The sequence below is a fragment of the Chlorocebus sabaeus genome, chromosome 15 (assembly GCF_047675955.1).
Source record: "Chlorocebus sabaeus isolate Y175 chromosome 15, mChlSab1.0.hap1, whole genome shotgun sequence".
Classification (NCBI taxonomy): domain Eukaryota; kingdom Metazoa; phylum Chordata; class Mammalia; order Primates; family Cercopithecidae; genus Chlorocebus; species Chlorocebus sabaeus.
Genome location: NC_132918.1, coordinates 89484256 through 89503968, shown reverse-complemented (window position 1 = coordinate 89503968; position 19713 = coordinate 89484256).

The following is a 19713-nucleotide window of genomic DNA, read 5'->3' as shown; positions in this document are numbered from 1 at the left end:
GGGAGTGGGGTCTTAAAGAATGGGTACACTAGGCCGGGCACAGTGGCTCACGCCCGTAATCCCAGCACTTTGGGAGGCCGACGCAGGCGGATCACCTGAGGTCAGGACTTTGACCAACATGGAGAAACCCCATCTCTACTGAGAATACAAAAGTTAGCCAGGTGTGGTGGTGCATGCCTGTAATCTCAGCTACTCAGGAGGCTGAGGCAGGAGAATCGTTTGAACCCGGGAGGCGGAGGTGGTGGTGAGCTGAGATTGCGCCATTGCACTCCAGCCTGGGCAACAAGAGCAAAATTCCATCTCAAAAAAAAAAAAAAAAAAAAAAAAAAAAAAAAAGGTTCTTGATGAACACTTAGTGTTTCTCATTATTTTGCACCTCTTCTACTGAATGTAGTCTTTCTCCTTTGTTAGGTCAGGAACCCATGATAGCATCTGATTTAAAAATCATAGATCATCACCCTATCCAAAAATGCATATATGGGCCAGGTGTGGTGTCTCATGCCTGTAATCCTAACATTCTGGGAGGCCAAGGCAGGCAGATCACTTGAGGTCAGGAGTTTGAGACCAGCCTGCCAACATGGTGAAACCCCATCTCTACCAAAAATATAAAAAACTAGCTGGGCATGGTGGCACACACCTGTAATCCCAGCTACTCGGGAGGCTGAGGCAGGAGAATTGCTGGAACCTGGGAGGTGGAGGTTGCCGTGAGCTGAGATCGCATCACTGAACTCCAGCCTGGGTGACAGAGCAAGACTCTGTCTCAAAAACAAAAACAAAAACAATGTATATAGGAACACATGTATATGTACCATTTTGCAATATCAGGTATTCATGGGTGGCTGAAACTTGCAGTGTCCAGGTTGAGAATTCCTGTCCCTCCGTGTCCAGCAGACAAGTGCTGCCTGAAGGCCATGGAGAATTGAGACCAAATTCTAACACTTCTACATTATTGAGAGAAAGGATGAGAAGGTATGAAACAAATTTTAATGAGGAATTTTTTGGATTTTTGAAAGGTATAAATGGGATGATTAACCATAACAAAAAAGCTCTGTCTGTATACGTCAGAAAACACACGATAAATCTGCGGGATTCAGTCTCCGCTGGTACGTCGTCTGACCCCGAGCTGAAGGCGGAGGAGAAAGGTTAACCCTCCTCATTCCCTTCCCCACCCCACATAGAGTTGGCCTTTTCTGGTCAGGTTTCCGAGGCAGTAAGCATTTTTTTGAGGGCCTACAATGTGCCAGACACTGCTCTGGGCACCTGGGTAGAAAGAAAGATCTTGAAGACTCTCGCCCTGTAGGGAAGTTTATAGCTTGGGGAGCAGGTGGAGGAAGAACAGAAAAAAATCACACTAATATTTAATTACTTAAAAAAATTGTTTTTTTCAAGGCCGGGCACGGTGGTTCACTCCTGTAATCCCAGCATTTTGGGAGGACAAAGTTGGCAGATCATCTGAGGTCAGGAGTTTGAGACCAGCCTGGCCAACATGGTGAAATCCCGTCTCTACTAAAAATACAAAAATTAGCCAGGCATGGTGGCGAGTACCTGTAATTCCAGCTACTCAGGAGGCTGAGACAGGAGAATCACTTGAACCCAGGAGGTGGAGGTTGCAGTGAGCCAAGATTGCACCACTTCACTCCAGCCTGGGTGACAGAGTAAGACCCTGTGTCCAAAAAAAAAAAAAAAAAGAAAGTCTTTATTTTGTTTGTTTAGCTTTTCTGTGGCTTCGGTCTTTAGTTTCCTTTTTATTTCTTTATTTTTTGTTTTATTTCACTATGGAAAATTTCTAACATAAAAGGAGACAAATGGTATCATAAACTTCCATGATTCTATCACCTAGGTTCAATAATTAAGAATTCGGCCAGGCGTGGTGGCTCACACCTGTAATCCCTGCACTTTGGGAGGCCAAGGTGGGCAGATCACCTGAGGTCAGGAGTTCGAGACCAGCTTGGCCAACATGGTGAAACCCTGTCTCTATTAAAAACAAAAAATTAGCTGTGTGTGGTGGCACATGCCTGTAGTCCCAGCTACTTGGGAGGCTGAGGCAGGAGAATTGCTTGAACCCGGGAGGCAGAGGTTGCAGTGAGCTGAGATCATGTCGCTGCACCCCAGCCTAGGTGACAGAGTGAGACTCTATCTCAAAAAAAAAAAAAAAAGAATTCATAGCTAATCTTATTTTATCACTAATATCTCCCTGGATTATTCTGAAGCAGATCATATCATGGTATCATTTTCATCTATAAAGACTTCAGTATGCCTCTTGGATTCCTTTTACTTGGTAAGTCCCCCCTCCTTGTAATGTATTTGTTGAAGAGGCTGGGTTACCTCATGGAATTTCTCACCATCTGAATTTTGGTGATTGCATCAGCAGTATCATTTAAGATGTTCCCTGTCCTTGGCATTTCCTGTAAACCAGTAGTTGGATTTAGAGTAGTGATCAGTCTTAGGTTAGTGATTTTTAACAAGAACTACTTCATGATTGTTTTTCATCAGGAGGCACAAATGTATTTGTCGTTTGACCGTCATTGATGATCAAAGTCCAGGTCCGTTAATTTACTAAAGATGGAAAAATGGTGATATTTTAATCCTTCTAGTCTTTGTTTGTTTAACAGCTATAATACACCCAAAAAAAAGAAGCTTTCCCTGATCATCTATGCAGTTAACCTAAGATATTTTTATCACTGGAAAGGTAATATAAATGTTTCTCTCTCTTTATTTGCCAATTTTCAAAATAACAAATGGATCCCTAGCACCCACCAAAAGTGACCAATAGATTTAATTTTTTAAAAAAGCATGAATTCATGGTTTTAAACATATTTGATGAGCTTCAATTCATCACAGTTATAATTCTTATTGATGCTCAAATTATCCTATTCTTTGGTTAGTGGGGGCCTCTTCAAGTTGACTGAGTCTGTTTTGTTTTGTTTTATTTTTTTAAGGGATGGGGTTACTATGTTGCCCAGTCTGAACTGGAACTCCTGGGCTCAAGCCATCCTCCAGCCTCATCTTCCTGAGTAGATGGGACTATAGGCACCTAAGTCTTTGTGATAATTTTTTTTTTTTTTTTTGAAACAGGGTATCGTTCTGTCGCACAGGCTGGAGTGCAGTGGCACAATCGTGGCTCAAGGGACCCTCAAACTCCTGGGGTCAAGCGATCCTCCTGCCTCAGTGTGCAGAGTAGCTGGGACCATAGGTGCATGTCACCATGCCTGGTGAATCTTTCAACTTTTTGTAGAGATGGGGGTCTCACTGTATTTCGCAGGCTGGTTTCAGACTCCTGGGCTCAAGCAGTCTGCCCTCCTTGGCCTCTCAAAGTGCTAGGATTATAAGCGTGAGCCACTGCAACAATTTTGGTGATTGCAACCAACAGTATGATTTAACATGTTCTCTGTCCTTGACATTTCCTGTAAACTAGAAGTTGGATTTAGAGTAGCTGATCAAATTTAGGTTAGGGATTTTGGCAAGACTACTTCATGACTAATGCTTTTCATCAGAGGCACATAATATCTGGTATTTGTCTTTTGAAATCACCCTATTGTCCTTGATAAATGCTTAACTATCTGGTGTATAATATGATGTTCCAGGCTCATCTTGTACATTTCTTTCCCAGGAGCCCAGATCTGGAATCAGCCATTTTTCTAAGGAGCCCTGCTTTCTTTTAGTAAATGGCATTTAGAGATCATATACTGTGTGCAAGAAATGCTTGCTCTTGAATTGATGATGGTTTCTAGAAATAATTTTTTACAAGAAAATACTTTATGGGTTCTTACTAATAGTTTTATTTCAAATTTAGGTAAGACTAAAATGTTTCTAGTTAACTTTATTGATCTTATACCCACACCTGGGATATAAAACATCCCACTTTTCAAAACAACATAATTACTCATTGCTTTATCCTATAATACATGCAAACAGTCTTACTAACTGTATTAGTCTGTTTTCATACTACTGATAAAGACATACCTGAGACTGGGAAGAAAAAGAGGTTTAAAAAGAGGTTTCCACATGGCTGGGGAGGCCTCACAATCATGTGGAAAGCAAGGAGGAGTAAGTCACATCTTACATGAATGGCAGCAGGCAAGAGAGACAGCTTGTGCAGGGAAACTCCCACTTTTAAAACAGTTAGATCTTGTGAGACTCATTCACCATCATGAGAACCACACAGGAAAGACCCACCCCCATAATTCAATCACCTCCCACTGGGTTCATCCAATGACACATGGGAATTGTGGGAGTTACGATTCAAAATGAGATTTCGATGGGGACACAGCCAAACCATATTATCCCACCCCTGGTCCCTCCTACTCCTAAATCTCATGTTCTCACTTTTCAGAACCAATTGTGCCTTCCTAAAAACAGTCTCCCAGAGTCCTAACTCATTTCAGCATTAACTCAAACGTCCATGGTCCAAAATCTCATCTGAGACAAGTCACATTCCTTTCACCTAGAAGCCTGTAAAAGCAAGTTACTTCCTAGACACAATGGGGGTACAGGCACTGGGTAAATACAGCCATTCCAAATGGGAGAAATTGGCCAAAACAAAGGTGCTACAGTCCCCATACAAGTCTGAAATCCAGCAGGGCAGTTAAGTCTTAAAACTCCACAACGATCTCCTTTGACTCTATGTCTCGCATCCGGGTCACGCTGATGCAAGAAGTGGGTTCCCATGGTCTTGGGCAGCTCAGCCCCTGTGGCTCTGCAGGGTACAGCCTCCCTCCTGGCTGCTTTCATGGGCTGATGTTGAGTGTCTGCAGCTCTTCCAGGCACATGGTGCAAGCTGTCAGTGGATCTACCATTCTGGGGTCTGGAGGACAGTGGCCCACTTCTCGCAGTTCCACTAGGCAGTGCCCCAGTTGGGACTCTGTGTGGGCACTCCAACTCCACATTTCCCTTCCACACTGCCCTAGCAGAGGCTCTCCATGAGGACCCTGTCCCTGCAGCAAACTTCAGCCTGGATATCCAGGCGTTTCCATATATCCTCTGAAATCTAGGCAGAGGTTCCCAAACCTCAATTCTTGACTTCTGTGAACCCACAGGTTGAATATCACATGGAAGCTTCCAAGGCTTGAGGCTGGCACCCTCTGCAGCCATGGCCTGAGCTGTACCTTGGGCCCTTTCAGTCATGGCTGGAGTAGCTGGGATGCAGGGCACCAAGTCTCTAGACTGCACACAGCACGGAGACCCTGGGCCTGGCCCACGAAACCATTTTTTCCTCCTAGGCCTCTGGGCTTGTGATGGGAGGGGCTGCCATGAAGACCTCTGACATGCCCTGGAGACATTTTCCCCATTGTCTTGGAGATTAATATTCGGGTCCTCATACCTTATGCAAATTTCTACAGCCAGCTTAAATGTCTCCTCAGAAAATAGAATTTTCTTTTCTATTACATTGTCAGGCTACAAAGTTTCTGAACCTTTATGCTCTGCTTCCCTTATAAAACTGGATGCATTTAATAGCACCTAAGTCACCTCTTGAATGCTTTGTTGCTTAGACATTTCTTCCACCAGATACCCTAAATCATCTCTCTCAAGTTCAAAGTTCTGCAAATCTCTAGGGCAGGAGCAAAATGCCACCAGTCTCTTTGCTAAAACATAACAAGGGTCACCTTTGCTCCAGTTCCCAACAGATAGAGAAGTTCCTCATCTCTATCTGAGACCACCTCAGCCTGAACCTTATTGTTCATATCACTATCAGCATTTTTGTCAAAGCCATTCAACAAGTCTCTAGAAAGTTCCAAACTTTCCCACATTTTCCTGTCTTCTTCTGAGCCCTCCAAACTGTTCCAGCCTCTATCTGATAACTCAGTTCCAAAGCTGCTTCCACATTTTTGGGTATCTTTCCAGCAGCACCCCATTCTATTGGTACCAATTTACTGTATTAGTCCATTTTCACGCTGCTGATAAAGACATACCCGAGATTGGGAAGAAAAAGAGGTTTAATGGACTTATACTTCCACATGGCTGGGGAGTCCTCCCAATCACAGTGGAAGGCAAGGAGGAACAAGTCACATCTTACGTAGATGGTGGCAGGCAAGAGAGAGAGCTTGTGCAGGGAAGCCATTTTTAAAATCATCAGATCTTGTCATTTACTATCATGGGAAGAGCGCAGGAAAGACCCACACCCACAGTTCAGTCACCTCCCACGGGGTTCCTCTCACGACATGTGGGAATTGTGGGAGTTCCGATTCAAGATGATGTCGGGGTGGGGACACAGCCAAGCCGTATCACCAACACTGCCACACTTCTCACTTCATTACTCAAAACAGTTTCACATATTTTAGAAGGTTTTTTGAGTTGGTTGGACTGGGTTTGAGTTTGGTCATGAGGGGATCTCCCATTAGGAATATACAGTGGAATTCCTGAGTGTTAAGGTCATTTGCAATAGTTTCTCACTGTGTAGTTACACCACCAACTTAACAGATTGACTTTTACATTTTGTCAAGTCTAATTTTGTTTTATACTTTTCTAAAGTACTATATCCACAGACTTCCAACATAAATCTATAAAACAAGTTACATTTAGAAAAGTCTAGCTTCTATCCCAATCCTCTCACTCTATTCCCTCTCTCCTCCTATGTGATATACCAGTATATTCATATTTCCCCCCAACGATAGCATACTATCAGAATTTTCTTCACCTGACTTTTTACTCATTAGGTTATATACTGGTGATCACAACATAGAACACAGAAATATGCCTCATTTCCTTTCAAAGCTGCATGGCACTCCATTACACATAGGCATCCTAGCTTATTTACTCTGTTCCCTATTGAAGGGCATTGAGTTATTTCCAGTCTTTTGCTACTACCAATGTTTCAGTAATAAATAGCCTTATGTATATTGATTAATTTTTGAATTTTTGACTGTGTCTTTTTATCTTTTTTTTTTTGTAGAGATAGGGTCTTGCTATGCTGCCCAGGCTGGTCTTGAGCTCCTGAGCCCAAGTGATTCTCCTGCTTTAGCCTCCCAAAGTGTTAGGATCACGGGCATGAGCGACCACATCCAGCTGAGAGTGTGCCTTTACCATGAATTCGTAGAAGTGAGATTTCTAGGTCAAAAGGTAAATGTCTATCTAAAATTGCTAGATATTGCTGCTTTGGTCAAGAAACTTACTCTGTTGTGGAAGGAATGATAATGAAGGGGTTGGGAAGTGGAGGAAGCAAACTGAGACCTCCCTGAAGGGCTGACATCATCCTCCTATAGATGAAGGACCCACCTTGACAGGTGGTTTGTTCATACGCAGCTGAGAAGATGAGGGTGCTTTTCACCCTCCCAAATCCTCCCCGAAAGGAGGTGGTGCCACTTCCCCACCCTCAACCTGCTGCCATGCTCTGCCTCACCAGCTCCTTAAAAGGAAGGCAGTAATTAATGTTAAAGCAAAATCAATAAGCCTCATAAACTAAAAAGTGGAAAATAACCTAGCAACTGATTACCATCCAATTTCAGTCAGTTCACTCCCTCAGGAAAGCAAATTGCAATCAGGAGATGGTGCCATGTGACCTGCAGCAGCACGTTTGCAGAGGACGACCCAGGGTTGAATGGGCCACCTCCCTTAGCTGGAAAGATGGCAGGCCACATTTCTTAGCACTGCTTTTTCAGCTTCTGATGACACTGAGGATCTCCTGGAGAGGTCTGTGACAGCAGAGCAAGGAGTTTTGATTTCTGAGTGTTTCCCTGCAGCAAAGGCCTGCCCTGTTGGCCATGGGCACTGTCTGGTAAAGTGCAGATCTGCCAGGCTCCTTGATACGCTTGTTCCAGCGAACTGATGGCACTGTCTCTGATGCCTCCACCAGATTTTGCCATTGTCTACCTTGGATTGTCACCCTGTATGGACAGGCCTGGCTTTGCATACAAAGCTATACATTGTGGGGGATGGGCCAGAGTGGTGGAAAAACTATAGAGAAAGGACGCAAACCTTCTGAAAGGTCAGAAGGTTCTGTAGAGCCTCGGGGAAGAATAGCAGAAGGCAGCTGTTCTATAACCTTGGGGCAGAGGGCAAGGAGTAGTACAAGGCAGTGTGGGGGAATTTATCTTAAACAGGCTTGTTTACTTACGTTGACCATCCATGTGCATCGTGTTCCCTGAAAGGGGAATGATAAATGTTAATTACCTGCAGGTTGTGTTGGCTCCAGGTTTTCATCATTGTGCCTGCACTGAAGAAAAGCAAAGCAGCTCCAGCTCTCAGGCTGCTCTCTGGACACAAGAGCCAGGCAGTCGCCTAGCTGCTCTTATACCGCATACCTCTGTCTGAGTACTCATTTCATCCGTCAGCCATGATCTGTGGGACAGACCCAGCAATACATGTCCTGAAGATGGGATTCCTATCAGCATCACCTCTGGATCCCCAGGAACCCTGGTGCTGATACCAGGGTTTACCACCAGCTGGTAAAACTAGGGCAGCCTAAAAATGGGAATCCCTTCCAAGGCTTTTGTGAGGATTTACAGACGCAGAGCTGTGGTATGGAGCCCTTCGTAAAGTATCAAGTCAAATACAGATGCTCCTTGACTTAAGGTGGGGTTACATCCACCAGACCTCAGGGCATCTGCCCACCTGAGCCTCCCAAAGTGCTGGGATTACAGGTGTGAGCCGCTGGGGCCGGCCAAGTATTCCCAATCTTATTCACTGAGAAGAAAACGGCTTCTGTCCTTCCTGTGGAAGATAGCCATAAAGGGGGAAGAAAAAGGATGAGGGGGCTTCTGATAATACAGGCTCACGCTTGTAATCCTGGCTCTTAGGGAGGAGGAGGTGGGAGGATAGCTTGAGCCCAGGAGTTTGAGACCTGCCTGGGCAATACAGCAAGACCCCGTTCTCCACAGAAAGGAAAAAAAAAAAAAGAAAAAGAAAAAAAATAACCAAGCAAGTGTAAGATGGGGTTACATCCCTGCAAACCCATCGTCAACTGAAAATATCATTAAGTCAATCACCATTAACTCGGGGACTGTCTGTGCAGGTGTTGTTATTATCAGAGTAAGCACTGGATAAATGTTTAACACATGAGCAAATAAATAGTGGCGTGGACAAAAAAGGATGATGAGAATAAATGTCCTCGAGGCCAGGCATGGTGGCTCACGCCTGTAATCTCAGCACTTTGGGAGACTGAGGTGGACAGATCGCTTGAGGTCAGGAGCTTGAGACCAGCCTGGCCAAAATGATGAAACCTCATCTCTACTAAAAATACAAAAATTTAGCTGGGCATGGTGGTGCAAGCCTCTAGTCCCAGCTACTCGGGAGGCTGAGGCAGGAGAATCACTTGAACCAGGGAGGTGGAGGTTGCAGTGAGCTGAGATCGCGCCACTGCACTCCAGCTTAGGTGAAAGAGCAAGACTCTGCCTCAAAAAAAAAGAGTAAGTGTCCCGGGAGTTTCAATTAGTAGAAGCGGGTGGTCGGGGCGGGGGGCGGGGGTACTGAAGTAGAGTGATTGGAGGACGGTTGGGTTTGGAAGGATTTGGAGATGTTGGCATATGGGAGGAGGAACATTTCTAGGAAGGGAAAAATTACATTCGCATTCAGTGTAGCAACAAGCACTGTTTATTTGCGGCAACATTCTGACCAGAGGAGTCCTCTAAGTAAGTTGTGAGAAACAGTACAAAGGTGACTAAATGATCACTAACACCAGTTGTGTCACTTTGTGCTGAGTGACCTCCTTTCATCCTCATGACAGCCTCATAAGACGGTATTATCACAACTCAAATGATAGATGAGGAATCTGAGGCACAACAAAGTTCATTAACTTACCTGCAGGAGAGGGAGAGGCAAACCACAGAAGAGCCGTTAATGCCCAACTAGGAATTTGAGCAACCACAGTCAGAAGGGAGCCATTGAAGAGACTTGAGCACAGGAGTGACATGGTCATATTGGTGCTTCAGAGAAACGCAATATGGTATAGTAGTTGGGAGTTTGGATTTTGGCACCAGACCACTTGGTTCTTCTAAAATCCCAGTTCTGGCCAGGCGCAGTGGCTTACCCCTTTAATCCCAGCACTTTGGGAGGCTGAGGTGGGCAGATCACCTGAGGTCGGGAGTTCGAGGCCAACATGGCAAAACCCCGTCTCTACTAAAAATACAAAAATTAGCCGCACATGGTGGCAGGCACCTGTAATCCCAGCTACTTGGGGGCTGAGGCAGGAGAATTGCTTGAACCTGGGAGGCGGAGGCTGCAGTGAGGTGAGATCGCACCACTGCATTCCAGCCTGGGTGACAGAGCAAGACTCTATCTCAAAAAAATGATAAATAAATAAATAAAATCTCAGTTCTGCTCCTTGCTTGCTGTGAGATCTTACAAATATTATTTAACTGCACTGAGCCTCAGTTTCTTCATCTATAAAATGGGAATAATAAAGGCATCCAGCTTATGGGGTCTTTTAAGGGAATAAAATAACACATGTAGAACACAGTACAGTGATGCCATGTACGTGTATGGCAACTGTAAGTTATCAATGTAAGCTATCTACCAGGTGGCCTGGAGAGAGGTCAAAGGTAGGGGATAGCAGGAGGCATGGACTGAAGGCTAGGGTGGAATAGAGAGTAAGATATTTTAAAGTAAGCCTCAACAGGATTCATTACTTGCACACATGGGAGAAGAAAAACACTTAAGAATGACTCTCAGATTCCCAATCTTTTCTTTTTTCTTTACTTATTTGCCCTTTTCTTTTAGTCTCTCAAGATTCCCAATCTTTTTATTTATTATTATTATTATTATCATTTTGAGACGGAGCTTCACTCTTATGGCCCAGGCTGGAGTGCAGTGGCACAATCTCGGCTCACTGCAACCTCCGCCTCCCAGGTTCAAGCAATTCTCCTGCCTCAGCCTACTGAGTAGTTGGGATTACAGGCATGCGCCACCACGCCCGGCTAGTTTGGTATTTTTAGTAGAGATGAGGTTTCATCATGTTGGCCAGGCTGGTCTCGAACTCCTGACCTCAGGGGATCTGCCCACCTTGGCTCCCAAAGTGTTGGGATTACAGGCGTGAGCCACTGCACCCGGCCAAGATTCCCAATCTTATTCCCTGAGAAGAAAAGGGCTTCTGTCCTTCCTGTAGAATATAGATAGCCATAAAGGGGGAAGAAAAAAAAAAGGATGAGGGTGCTTCTGATAGAAACGCGAAAACTCGGAGAGAAGCTAGTTTTTTGGAGCGAGATCACACTTTGGGAGGGTGTGTGTATGTGGGGTGGGGGGGGGTGTCAAAAGGATCCTGGGTTCTATTGTCAGCTCTGCCACCAGTTGGCTGTGTCCCTTGCCAAAAACCTCTTTCCTTTTCTGGACTTCAGTTTTTAGTCAGTGAAATTAAGCTTTTACACTTGAGATCTTAGAATTCTCTCCCAACTCAGATGTTCTCCAGTTTCACCTGAACACTATATAGCACTTGAAAGGGATGATGGTGCTAACAGCCTGGCTCTTAGGAGCCTTCTTAGTAAAAAAAAAAAAAGAAAAAAAAAAAAGAAAAAGAAAAAAAGATTTAAAAAATTTATTTAATTTTAATTTATTTTCTTTTTTCCCTTTTTGAGACAGAGTCTCACTGTCACTCAGGCTGGAGTGCAGTAATGCGATCTTGGCTCACTGTAATCTTTGCCTTCCAGGCTCAGGTGATCCTCCCACCTCAGCCTCCAAGTAGCTAGGACTACAGGTGTGCACCACCATGCCTGGCTAATTTTTGTATTTTTTGTAGAGATGGGATTTTGCCATGTTGCCCAGGCTGGTCTCGAACTCCTGAGCTCAAGTGAGCTGCCCGCCTTGGCCTCCCAAAGTGTTGGGATTATAGGCGTGAGTCACCGCACCTCGCCTGTAAAAAAAAAAAAAAAAAAAAAAAAAAATTAAAGTAGAAAAGGAGGGTTTCACTACGTTGCCCAGGCTAGTCTTAAACTCCTGGCCTCAAGTGATCCTCCTGCCTCAGCCTCCCAACGCACTGGGATTACAGACACGAGCCATTGTACTCAGGCCTTTTCTTGAGGTTCAGGGGGAGGTGATGTGAAGAGGAAGCAATATGAGAAGAGGAAACCTCCTTCTTCTTTCTTCCTGCTCCCTTAAATGTTGGACCTCAGGCCCTGCAAGAGACCCCTTGGCGAGGCTCTCCAAAACAACCTCTGCATGGATCCTCCCATGGGTGACTCAAGAGATTCTGGGAACTGGTGCCAGAGAAAGTCAAGTGCAATGTTTATTTTATTTAGCCGCACTCTCTTCCACTTGATTGGTTCCTGACTGGGCTTTTGTTTTTCTACCAGATTAGAGAAGAAAGGGAAGGTTGTTTTAAAAAGTTCACTACCCTTAGCAACAGTGAAACCAGACCCCTTGGTGGTGGCTGGGGCCCAGCAGAGCTTGTGTTTACCCAGAGGGTGCACTTGGGGGTAGGCGGTGGAGTGCCACCTGCCCAGGTGTGTGGCCTGCACCTGGCCTCAGGCAGGTGTTTAGCACCTTCCACTTAGCACAGCCTGAAGGAGAATGGGCACACACTCTTCTGGGAAGACCTGCATTTTGAAATAGAGTTTTACATAAAACAGAACAACCCGGGCCGAAGAATGCGCGTGCCGAATGCATACCAACACCTGAACACATTTGATCCGAGGAAATGAACCCCTTGGAGGAGTTTTGGGTTTTTTTTCCAAATAAAATACCAATTATGTAACACAGCTAAACAGTACCACAGAGATGGTGTCCTCTCTCTCTTGTTTTGTTTTTATGTTTATTTATTTTTTAATTTTTGAGGCAAGGTCTCACTCTTGCTCAGGCTGGAGTGCAGTGGTGCATTCATAGCTCACTGCGGCCTCAAACTTCTAGGCTCACATGATCCTCCTGCCTCAGTCTCTCAAATAGCTGGGACTACAGGTGCACACCACCGTGCCTGGCTAATTACTTTTTGGTAGAGATGGGGGTCTCCCTACGTTGCACAGGCTGGTCTCAAACTCTTGGCTTCAAGCGATCTGCTGGCCTCGGCCTCCCAAAATGATGGGATGGCAGGTGTGAGCCATCATGCCTGGCCTTCCCCTTTCTTATGAGCTGGCACCTGGGGCTAGATCATTTCCCTCAGGCATTGACAACATGTAAGAATTAAACTAAGGGATTCAAAATTAATTCTAACATATAGTGACTCATACTCGTTTTAACCTGAATTGGTCCTTAGACTTAATGACAGAGGACACATTGACCTTCAACAGGCTTCTTTCAGCTCACACAGAATCATCATTATCGGTCCTGTTAGCAAACATTTATTGGGCATTTTTGTGTTAAATAAGATCTCGTTTGTCAAAAATGTTTCATATACTTTAAAGCACCATGCAAAGATGATAATGTGCTTGGTGGATTCACAGACTCCAAAAATATCATGCTCTATATTTTACAGGTAGGGAAACTAAGGCCCTGGGAAGGAAAAGACTTACCAATTATCTTTCCCTATTTTATTTGTCTTTGTTTCTTTCTTTTTTCTTTATAAAAAAATTTTTTGAGGCCGGGTGTGGTGGCTAACGCCTGTAGTCCCAGCACTTCGGGAGGCCAAGGCAGGTGGATCACTTGGGGTCCTAAGTTCGAGACCAGTCTGGCCAACATGGTGAAACCCCGTCTCTACTAAAAACACCAAAACTAGACAGGCATGGTGGTGAACACCCGTAATCCCAGCTACTTGGGAGGCTGAGGCAGGAGAATTGCTTGAACTCGGGAGGCAGAGGTTGCAGTGAGCCAAGACTGTGCCACTGCACTCCAGCCTAGGTGGTAAGTGACACTCTATCTCAAAATAATAATAATAATAATAATAATAATAATAATAATAATAAGATTCAACCCAGTTCATAACTTTCCCTATTTTAAATGATAGCACTAGGCGCTGATGATTCAAGGAGATGAGAAATGCAAGTAATAGTCTAGCTCTTGAGAAAGGACACTGAGAAATTAAGCCCAGAGTGTTTAATCGCTCATTTGGACTTTACTTGAAGGGCGTGTCCTGACGCCTCTGAGGGTGACCTGGCGACACAGGAGCTCAAATCTTCAAAGCAAGTTTGAAGACAGCAGCAAAACCTAAAAGGGAAGAGGGCACAGGAGTGACTGGGGACAGAAGAGAATCCTTGGCTGCTTGGATCAGATAGTGGGCTGCTGAAGGCAGCGACTGAGATCCTGAAACAAGGTGTAGCTCCCAGAGCAGGTGGCATCTGAAGGAACCTAAGCAGCAGGTGCTGGAGAACCACAGTGCAAGGGTGCCGGAGGGAGGGCATCATTCTTACTCTTGGTCATTTATTCACATTTATTTATTTATTTATTTATTTATTTATTTAATATTATTTATTTTTATCGATACATAATGATGCACATATTTGGGAGTTACATGCGATAGCTTTATTATTATGAGTTTTTTGAGATGGCGTCTCACTCTGTTGCCCAGGCTACAGAGCAGTGGTGCGGTCTCGGCTCACTGCAACCTCTACCTCCCGGGTTCCAGCAATTCTCCCACCTCAGCTCCTGAGAAGCTGGGATTACAGGTGCCGCCACCACGCCCGGCTAATTTGTTGTATTTTTAGTAGAGATGGGGTTTCACCATGTTTGCCAGGCTGGTCTAGAACTCCTGACGGCAGATGATCCACCCACCTCGGCCTCCCAAAGCTCTGGGATTACAGGTGTGAGCCACTGCGCCCAGCTGTGATAATTTAATACATTCATATAATTTGTAAAGATCAAATCTGTGTAGTTGGGATATCCATTATCTTAAATATTTGTCTTTTCTTTGTGCCAGAAATATTCAAATTGTTCTCTTCTACCTTTTTTTTTTTTTTAGTGACAAGGGCTCACTATGTTGTCCAGGTTGGAGGAGGGCAGTGGCTATCCATAGGTGCTATCCAAGTGCACTACAGCTCCAACTCCTGGGCTCAGGCAATCCTCCTGCCTCAGCCTCCCGAGTAGCTAGGACTCCAGATGCATACCACCACGCCTAGTGTCACTCCCATTTATGAAGCACCTATTCTGTTTCATGTCACAGGATCATGGCACAGGGAGCAGGCAGGAGTCCACGCAGGCAAGCTGTCGCCATGGGGGATAATCAGGGCAAGTGTTAAGCAGGGTCAGGACAGGCTTGGGAGACACATTTACACTTTGTGAGTGGAGCAAGAGTCATTCGTTCAATGATAAACATCTTTCGAGTATATTCTATATGCCGGTAAAGTTCTAGACATAGAGAACGGTGGGCAAAATGCCCTTGTAGACATTACATTCTACTGGGGAGGGGGAGCTAGACAATAAATAAACTACCATCTATAATACGGCAGATGGCGATTCATGCTATGGAAAAAAAAAAACACAGATCAAGACAAGGGGATAACAGTACCAAGGGGAAGGGATTTCAACTGTAGGCCTCAGTGAGGAGGGGATGTTTAAACAAAGACCTGAAAAAGGTAAGGAAGCAAGCCATAGGGCTACTGGTAGAGGCAGAGGGCACAGCAAGTGCAAAGGTGCTGAGGTGGGAGTGTGCCAGGTGCACGCGCGCTTGCAATGCAAAGCCACTAGTGAGGCCAGGTGTGTGGCTTGCACCTGTAATCCCAGCACTTTGGGAGGCCGAGGCAGGCAGACTGCTTGAGCCCAGGAGTTTGAGACCAGCCTGGGCAACATGGCGAAACCCCTTCTCTACAGAAAAAAAGAAAAAAGAAAAAAAAAAATATAAGTATTGTATATATTGTTATATATATTATACATATACTGTGTATATACATATTATATATATACTGTGTATGTGTGTGTGTGTGTATATATATGTACAAAAAATTAGCCAGGTGTGGTGTCGTGCACCTGTAGTCCCAGCTACTCTGGAGGCTCAGGTGGGAGGATTGCTGGAGCCCAGGAGGTCGAGGTTGCAGTGAGCCACGACTGCACCACTGCACTCCAGCCTGGGCAACAGAGCAAGACTCTGTCTCAAGAAAAAAAAAAAGGCTGGGTGAAGTGGCGGCTCATACGTGTAATCGTAGCACTTTGGGTGGCCGAGGTGGGCAGATCTTTGAGTCTAAGAGTTCGACACCAGCCTGGGCAACATGGCAAAACCCTCTTTCTACAAAAAATACAAAAATTAGCTGTGTGTGGTGGCACACGTCTGTAGGCCCAGCTACTCAAGAGGCTGAGGTGGGAGGATCGCTTGAGCCTTGGAGGTGGAGGCTGCAGTGAGCCAAGATTATGCCACTGCACTCCAGCCTGGGCGACAGAGCAAGACCCTGTCTCAGGGGAAAAAAAAAAAAAAAAGAAGAAGAGATAAAGTCTTTACTAGTGAAACACATGGACTGTTTCGCTGCCACAGGCTGACATTTTCTTCCTGGCAGTTTACAGTGAAATTTAGTAATGAATACCCACACCCACACTCGCAGATCAGAATAGACCACCGCCATAAATACTAGGTCAGCGTTCCCTTCCCAAGCTTAAAACTTCAGGGTGACTGTTTGTGGGACCCCCCATCACAGGGTCCCCCACTGTGGGCTTAACGCTGTGGGTTCACCTTAGCTTCACTCCCGCACTCAGAACAAGGTGACACCCACTGGGCCTGCAGCAAAGGTGGGAATCTTAGGAAAACACAGCTGCAGGCTTCAGCTGGCATGTGAATGTTCCGCTGCATCCTGTGCTTCTTGTTTTCTGAGTTGCCTGGCTCGGAAAGCTTAGCTTTGGGGCTTTAAACTTAATCCCAACAGACCTGAATTGATGCCTCTTAATTATGTCTGTGATGTAGTAAATCAACACCCTATTAGGAAGTCATTCAACTTCAACTATTAAATATTCAGAAACTTTTTACAAGAGAATTGCAACATGTAAGCCCTCTGGCAGAAAGAGATGTTACTAATCTGTTTTGTGTGCAGAGAAGTGCTGGCTGACACTTTGCAAAACAGAGCTGAGCTACCAGTTACATGCTCCTTCGTGTATTTTATCAAACCAAGAGTTTAATTCCTGCCACATAAATAACTGTAAAGCATCTAGTATAACCACTACCCCAACCTTTCCCGCCTAATTCTTTTGCCTCTTTGTGGTTCCCTTTATCGAGACTTACATTGGAATCATGTCCTACTTTTCAGAGACAGAACATTCATTCATTCATTCATTCAGCAAGTTTTCAGTACTGTGGCTGGGCGTGGTGCAACCCCAGCACTTTGGGAGGCCAAGGCAGGCTGATCACTTAAGGTCAGGAGTTCAAGACCAGCCTGGCCAACATGGTGAAACCCCATCTCTAGTAAAAATACAAAAAGATTAGCTGGATGTGGCAGCGCACGCCTATGGTTCCAGCTACGCAGGAGGCTGAGGCAGGAGAAACGCTTGAACCTGGGAGACTGAGGTTGCACTGAGCCAAGATTGTGCCACTGCACCCCAGCCTAGGTGACAGAGTGAGACTCTGCCTTAAAAAAAAAAAAAAAGTTTCAGTATTGAGCACCTTCTCTGGGCCAGGCCCTGCTCTAGGCTCCTGGGATATATCGGCAAATGAGAAAGATCTCTGCCCTGGTGGAGCTTATATTCAAATGCAGAAAACCAACAAATTGTATAGGGTATTAGAAGGTGACACATGATATGGGAAAAATAAGCCATGGAACCGAGTGTTGGTGGTGGGGTAGGGGGTGGGGGCGGAGGCAGTTACAGTGTTAAACAGGGCAGCCAGGGTAAATCACATGGAGAAGATGAGATGTGGGCGGCTTGACGAAGATGGGGCAGTAACCAAACAAGTACTGGGAGGAAGAGCAGCAAGGAGAGGGAGCAGCCAGGGTGCAGGCCCTAAGGTGGCACATGCTTGCTGTGTCGGAGCCCCAAGCAGACCACGTGGTGGGTGAGGAGTGAACTACAGCAGGACAGGAGTGGGGGATGTCAGGAGAAGGAGGCAGGGAGGGAAGCAGATCGTAGTGCTTTGTAGCCTGCAGAAGGATGTTCACTGGTGTTTTGGGGTTCATGTAGGAACTCAAGTGACTGGACCAACAGAACTGGTTCTTTGAAGAAGCAGAGGGGAGACCTGGACTTTGCTTTTCCTGTGGCCATTAAGTTAATTGCCTGACCTTTGACAAAGTCTTGAGAACTTCTCTTCAGTGTTGAAAACTAGGTTATTCCTGAGGCTCCTTTCAGTTTTGAGATCCTATGACTTTAGGGAGTCATCTCCAACACGTGATTTGAACAGTAGAGAAATCTCTTGCAGTCCAAAAAATCTCATTATGCATCTGCAGCCACCAGACCGCAAATCTCCAGGCAAGCCTCAAGACTTCAATGTTTCTGGAGTCATGGGACCCCTTTGAAAGAGATTTGCCAAGAACTACAGGACTTCTCTGGAGAGAAATGGAGAGCTACATGTGCACACAGCAGTTGCTGACATCGTAGGGAGTCCACAGCGTCCTCAAAGCACAACCATGGGGCTCCCTGCAAGGTGAGCCACGAGCTGCTCATTCAGAATCCCTGCATTAAGGAGGCTTGGCCATTGCCCCCAACTTTCTTTTCTTTTTTTTTTTTTTGAGACGGAGCCTTGCTCTGTCTCAAAAGGAGACGGAGCTGGAGTACAATGCCATAATCTCGGCTCACTGCAACCTCCATCTCCCAGGTTTAAGCAATTCTCTTGCCTCAGTCTCCCCGAGTAGCTGGGATTACAGGTGCCTGCCACCACGCCTGGCTAATTTTTGTATTTTTCAGTAGAGACAGGGGTTTCACTATGTTGACCAGGCTGGTCTTGAACTCCTGACCTCAGGTGATCCGCTTGCCTTGGCCTCCCAAAGTGCTGGGATTACAGGTGTGAGCCAGCATGCCTGGCTCCCCACAACTTTCTATTATGGAAATGTTTCATACATTCGGAGAAACTGAAGACCAGTACAGCACACTCCCATACATCTTTCATTTAAATTTTTAAAAATGTTAATATTTTCTCTATATATAATACTTTACCTATCATCATTTCATTGTTGTTGACCCATTTGAAAGTTACAGCTATCATGACACTTTATCCCAAAATACTTTCAGCCTGTATCTTTTAAGAATAACAGTTTCCTGTTATACCACAAAACTAACACTAGTTGACCTAAATATCAAATAGAGAGAGGCACTCTAAAAAAAAAATATTCATCTGGGTATGTATCATTGCAAGGGGAATATGCATGCCATAGTGAACTATGTAAAGGTTAAAGCAGACAAAGGTTTTTAAAGGAAAACTGAGGAGTATATAATTGTTTTGAGATAACTGTCCTTGGCAACGAAGATCAGTAACAAGGGTGGCGCCAGTCTGAGGTTGAACAGCCAGTTGTTTTGGCAGATGTCCTGGCAGAAGTATTTTTTGTGTGAGGCCCCGATGACCTGTATGCAAGGTTGCAATTTTTGCAGTCTTTTGCGATAGTTTTTGTTTTTGTTTTCAGGCACTTATGTGTGAGAACTCTCTCTTCATAGCCTTCTCTGGCTCTATTTGTCAGTTTTTCGTTTTGTTTTGTTTTTAAACACAAGTGACTCCATTTTGATTCTTACAACTTTAACAAACTGACTCCATGCTAATATCCAGCCACATTCAAATTCCCTTAATTCTAAGAATTCCTTCAACACAATTCCTTTTACACATTATGAGGATCCAATCAAGGTTCACCAATTACATTTGATTATTACGTTTTGCTAGTCTATTTTATTCTGAAACCATCTCTCCAGGGTTTTGTTTTTGATTGTTTATTTTCATGATAATGACTCCTCAGAAGAGTTCAGACCATTTGTCTTTTTTTTCAATCCTGCTCCTTCTGTAAAGACCATGTCCTGCTTCTGGATTTGACT